The sequence below is a fragment of the Uranotaenia lowii genome, chromosome 3, assembly GCF_029784155.1.
Source record: "Uranotaenia lowii strain MFRU-FL chromosome 3, ASM2978415v1, whole genome shotgun sequence".
In the NCBI taxonomy this organism is placed as follows: Eukaryota; Metazoa; Arthropoda; class Insecta; order Diptera; family Culicidae; genus Uranotaenia; species Uranotaenia lowii.
Window position 1 is genome coordinate 96167549 of NC_073693.1, and position 6331 is coordinate 96173879.

A 6331-nucleotide genomic window follows, 5' to 3' on the forward strand; every position below is an offset into this window, starting at 1 on the left:
TAAAGGGAATTTTTCAAAGTTGACTCAAGAGAGGTGTTTGTTTGTGAGTCTTCGAAAAAAAAACAGATATTTTAAAACTTCGAAACTACATTAAATGAATAAATATAAGTAATATAAAAAATCTCCAGCTAGAAACCAAATTTAGCCTATTTAAAACTTAGTTTATAGGCTTTCAAACGTAGAAATCAATTTTCTCTTTCAGATATCTTAACTTCAGACTTAGTTAATGATGATTATCTGCAAAAATTTCATGTTGATCAAAGTTACCCCGGTGATCAAAATTCCCCAAGTTTACGGTACGTTCTTTTTGCTAATCTGTGTTCTATTTTGTTGAACATTAAAAAAGTTGACCAGGCTTGGCAAAAGTTATCGTCATGAGGCGTGAAGCTGTGACTGTGAAGCCTCTTGGTCCGTCAAACTCAATTGACTGTTTCTTAACGACCAGTCACTTCGTTTGCCAGTCATTCATTCCCCAGTCATTTGAAGCTATGTATGTATGTATGGCTTTGGTGTTTCTTGGCCGAGAGTTTTATACTCTATATAACCACTTTTCCTCTTTTTCTAGTTAGATGCTTCGAAGACACAGTGTGTCGATATTGAATATTTTTTCAAATAATAAATCGTGCTTTTTCCAAAAAGCTGAGAGCTTCTTTAATCTTGTCTTCGTTAAAATCTTTTATCAACTCGAAAAGATTGGAATATGTTTCCCAATCATAGTGGTTTAATATGTGGTTATATTGTATGCAATTAAATAGGGCATGTTCTGTCGTGAAATTTACTGAGCATATTTCACATTGTTTCGTGTCACGGATACGCATTAGGCCAAGGTAATATGGCGAATAGTCATGTCCACTTAGTAGCCTATTTGTCGTGCGGATTTGTGTGTTACTCAACTCAGAATTGTAATACCATGGCTTTAGATTAAAGTGGTTTTGAAATTGGTAGAATTTCAAACCCTTCTGTTTGTTTTCTTCTATGTCTCTGTACCACTCGTTGGTAGACGCCTTGTAATGATTTTTGAAGCGCCTGATAGCGTCGTCTAGCCGAAATTTGTTTTCTAGGATAGCCGGACAGTCCAGGCCATGTTTGGCTAGTTGGTCAGCATTCTCATTCCCAATAACTCCAACATGTGAAGGTATCCATTGAATTGTTGTGCGTTTCTCTGTTGCTAGGTTACATATATCATAAGTTACCTTATCAAATATTTGATTTTTCTTATCTATTTTCAGGATTTTACAAGCCGCTTGTGAGTCAGTAAAGATGACTGCTCCCAGGGAATTTTGATTGCTTATTTGTTCAAGTACTACCCTTATTGCTAGGAGTTCTGCTGACGTAATGCTCACTTCCTGCGCCAGCGCTAGACTGATACTTTGATTTGATGAATCATCAAAGATCCCAAGTCCGCATTTCGATCCCATTTTTGAAGCGTCTGTATACCATTTATCGTGTAGAGGATATTTGGTTCGTATCATTTCTTGAGCAAGTGCTTTCATTATTGTCGGGGATGTTACATTTTTTTTTATAGAAGATCCTTTTATATGATCTTCAACCGTAATTTTCATTCTGCTACAAGGCCGTGTCTGTAGGTATAGTTTTTGAAAATCGTAGAAGTTTTTAATGTATACTTTTTCTATGTAAGTGTACTGTGATTCTTTTTTAAGAGAGTGTATATTTATTGAATGTAACTGTTGAGCAATTAAATCATTTTTATAAGTATGTTGAGCAATTCTTTTTTTGCAAAGAGTTCACGTTTGAACAAAAGAGGTACTTCTCCACTCAATGCTGCTAACGTGTTTATCGGTGTTGTCCTCGTACATCCTGTTGCTATGCGTAAATCTTGTCTGTTAATCGTCTCAAGCATATCACTGTATCGTTTCGATGTGTTTCTGTATAAGATAGATCCGTAATTTAAGAAGTTTCCGTATAGGGCTTTATGATACATCATCATCACTTTAGGTGTTCCTCCATGTTTGATTCTTCCTATTATTTTTAACATATTTTGTCTTTGAATGAAAGTCTGTTTTAATGTTTTGATATGGATTCCATATCGAAGAGTTTGGTCTAGGGTTATACCCAAATATTTGTAGCTAGTCACTGTTTCTAGCGTTTCTCCATTTAGAGAAAGAGGGAGTATTTTGCTCGTGGTTTTGAAAATCATTGCTTTCGTTTTGGAGCTATTGAGTGTTAACCCTAGTTCTGCAGCTTTCGTCGAAAATTCATTAATTTCTGTTTGCATTTTTTGAATTGCTTTTTCAAGAGTTTTTGCTCTAACAATTTTCAGAAAATCATCTGCAAATTGGAGAGTAATATCGTCTGTTTCAGTGTTTGTGTTATGAAGTGCAGCAGTGTAAATGTTGAAGAGTACAGGTGATAATACATCTCCCTGGGGTACTCCACAACTTGTGATGTGTTGTACAGTTCCTTGGTCAGTATGGATTATCATTTTTCTGTTTGCCAGAAAGTTGTAAATCCATGTGACGGTGGTCGTTTGAATCCATGATCAAGCATTATAATCTTTAGTTTGTCCATGTTTACACAGTTGAATACATTGGAGAAATCGAAGAAAACTCCTATGGTTGCAAAACCTTCTCTTTTGGCGGTCATTATGTATTTTGTCGCAAAAGTCACACAGTGTTCAGTTGACATTCCTTTCCGGAATCCGAATGATTGATCAGGTAGTATGTTGTTGTTTGAGCAAGTGAGTTGGATATCTTTCAATACTGATGCATTCAATGTCATTTGAAGCTAAAATAATAACCTAGTCAAGCAATCGCATTCAAACGACCGATGACGAAAAAGAAACGCATTTATTATTATTGTTGCTCCTGTCAGCAAGCTCGTTTTCAGTTTTTTATTGCTATTGTTGCTCTCTGCCAGCAAGTCGTTCAATTAGTTGTACCTGCCGTCAGCAGCCGATCGAAGTGTGAAGAGATTTGCCAGTCATTCTCAGGAGAAATTTTGACCATGTGTAGGAGTTTCGCCAGTCGATGATGGAGAAATGTTGATTGTTATCGTGCTTTATCCGTCATGCGAGTAGTGAGGCTCCGTCAATTGAGAACAGTGCCAGTCGTTTGATGAAACAAAACTAGTCGGGTCAAGCGTGACGGGCGAAATTTACCATCACTGAAGTTGACCCACGATTCTGAACTCATCTATTGAAAATTTAGACATGAAAGATAAACATTATTTACCTACCACAGCAGATTCTTTGATCGATACCGTCAACTGGGGCAACATGCAACACTTTTCAACTTCAAAGGCTTCTAAAATCTTAATTCCTACAGATAATCATACTTCTTGTACATCAAAAGTTTTAAGGTTGATGGGACACCAAATTGACGTAATCAGAAAAATTATTGGTTTTACCAGTTTTTTTTCAATTTTCAAAGCCCCCTGAATCCTTCAATAAAGTCTCCCACAACTGAAAAAATACCACTAGGTACCTTTTTTTCCGCCCCACAAAAATGCTTCTTATTCAGCAACGGGATCGAGTATCGTTTTAATTTTTGGGGCATAGGAACTTGAAATTACACACGGAAAAATTGAGTTATTCATAAAATGTATTGTGATTACACCTTCAAAATAACTAGTCGGTTGTTGCTCAAAATTTGAATATCCCCAATTCAATTTTGAGTAGTTTTGGGTTGCCAATATACATATGCGAACTAAAATTCGATTATTCAGCTCTGTATAAAAAGTTTGCTGTTGTTGGAATCTGTTGAGAAGGGATGTTCAAAGCAAATTGTGAGCTTTTTTGCGGAAAAGACAAGAAAACAAACCGCGTGTGTTGTGATGGTTTCTATTTTCAATCGTTTTTTGTTGGTGTAATCTTTATTGTTTACTCGTAAAAGGTACATTTCTCAACATATAACGATTCTTGTATCTAATTGTTCGATTTTAGGGTGGATGCCAACGATTATCATCCGATGGATATCACGACCATCTATTTTCTATTCTTAATAGGGCGACCCAAAGGTGTGGCTAGAAGTACAGAAAACAGCTCAACATGCCTCGGTGATCAATCCCTTTGGAAAGGGCGCTTTAATCAATTTACTAAGACCGACGGGAAAACTTCACGTCGATAGGCAGCTGATCAGTGTTGGTTGTACCGGATATTCAATGTTTGGTAAGTTACGAGAATTTCAATATTCTGACTACAACTAATAAACCTAATTGTTAGATTTCTCCTGTTTAAGAAAACCATCAGATATCGTAGCTTTCTGGCGTTCCGAGTGACATCCGCATATTGATTTCTGGCCAAAGGGCTATAGCTAAATGTGCCAACAGTCGCCAAAATATTTGGAAATGATTTCCGATGGGATTGGCTACTTTTCTACGTAAATGGATGCGGTTTCCGCTGGAGCTGCCAAACGAAACTAAAAAGCAGTTCGAAACCGAGGTAAACAGCTAGTAGAAGCAAACCATGATAAGACGCTTGTATTTTTTTTTTTGCTTTCATTCATTCAAGTTTCTTTTTTCGAATTGCAGCATAAACGTTTGAAAATACCAACCAGTGCCAAGATCCCGCATGAAAATTTGAGAAAACTGAAATGGGATGAAAGCAAATGTAAGCTTTTTGCCAGGACAACTTTTCCAACTATCAAGATTGCATTATGGTTCCGCCGGAGCAAGCTTCCAAGATCGCGATAATCCTTCTCGTCCGATCAGTTTGGAAGAAGAAACTGGTTCTGACGATGGCCTTCACTATAATCCCAACGATTCTGGTTGACTGCTGGATAACTTTCGGCTTACGCATATTTGGTCCTTCCATGTGGATCTTCTACAGCGGTAACAAGAAAGGATAACATTTTTCAGGTCAGTCAATGTGCAACATGAAAATTTTAAAAATTTGTAAAGCTACACTAGAACAATCCTAAAGTTTAAGTCAATTTTAATTCCAATAGATAGCGCTAAGTCATTTTAGTTTAGAAATATTTTATTAATTAAAAAATTTAATTTTTTTGAGATTTTTTTTACATTACAAATTGATTATTGTACAGTTCAATAATCAGTTTGTATTGTAAAAAAAATACAATTTTTACAATTTAAACGAATTAAATTAAATTCTTTTTACAGATCCTTCGTTATTTTTTGGCATTGACGTTGGCAACATGAACGGTAATCAGTTTCAGACGTTGAAAGATCCGATTTGAGCCATGTGAGGTTTGCTGCTGAAATAAAAATATGAAATGATATTCCGACACCGAGGTGGCTTGTCGTATTTGAAATTGGCAATAAAGATTATATTTCTCCGCACTAGAATTATTTTTTGTGATATTTTGAGAAATTTCATTTATTTTTACATTTTTATAAACATTTTGAAAATGCATGGGCATCCTCATGTCAAATTATACAGAATCGACTAACTGGCTGAAAGCTCAAAATGTATAAAAGCTTTTTGCTCACGCTCTGCGTAAAGCGCCCGAAGTTAAAACTAAGTGGAGACACTTTTGTCGAAACTGTATGGATTTTTATACAGGACAGAGTAACTTCGGTTACCGTGCATGCTGTCAGAAAATGGATGCAAAAAATGGCGAGTTTCCAACAAGAAAGAGGGATCAAGTCTCACTATTCTCCCTTACTGTAGAGTCTATGTACAGTAAACCGATTATGAACCACATTGTAAATATATATAGGTTGAAAAATGTATTAAGTAAATAAAAAATAATAATATTGAGTTTCAGAAGAGTAAATTTTGGTTTATGATTTCGGATTACAAATAACAGTTTCCTTTTTTTTTCAAATGATTTCTGCAGTAAACTTTATTTACATATCCATCTTTCACTGTTCACTATTCGTCACACTTTTCATTTGTTTAATTTTTTTTGTTTTATTAATTTTTTAGTTTTTTTGTCTTTTTCGAATAAATGAAGTTGATCTCTCCGCTAGTTATACTCTCAAATAATTACACAACCTTGTCAATCGTTATCTATCAATTTCAATAAGAACATTGGTTTTTTTTCTTTTCTTTTTTTTTTTGGTTTTGCTATACAACTTTAAATATTTTAACAAAACTCTAACTAACCCTCGTAAAGTTTTTCTTTTTTTATTTGTTAATGTTTATTTCTTTCATTTTTCCCTTCGCTTTGTTTAATCAATAATTGAAAATTGCTCCTCAAATTGTTTTGTTTTTAAGTTTCGTCCCAAATAAAATTTGTTAAAAATTATCGTTAACGAAAAACTGAATCCAAAGCATTGCTGTTTTATTATTTAGCAACCGAAAAATGTTCAATGTTCTATAACCTTCTGTTCGTTTTCAGCTGCAACGATTTGTTTTATTTTATGTTCATATTGGCTTGTGGTTTTTTTTTGTTTCGTATCAACATTATTT

General features: G+C 34.8%; 1 long non-coding RNA gene across 3 annotated transcripts; it reads left to right on the plus strand.

Annotated features, from left to right (window-relative positions):
• The first annotated feature begins 3697 nt into the window (after nucleotides 1-3697).
• Nucleotides 3698-5247, plus strand: LOC129757621 (uncharacterized). 3 transcript variants are annotated; one of them, XR_008739745.1, is made up of 5 exons: nucleotides 3698-3851; nucleotides 3964-4126; nucleotides 4181-4399; nucleotides 4489-4815; nucleotides 5077-5247. It is a non-coding gene; the product is annotated as an uncharacterized LOC129757621 (long non-coding RNA). The 3 variants fall into 3 exon arrangements; XR_008739746.1 differs by having other exon boundaries at nucleotides 4197-4399; XR_008739747.1 differs by having other exon boundaries at nucleotides 3742-3851; nucleotides 3902-4126.
• Nucleotides 5248-6331: the final 1084 nt, after the last annotated feature.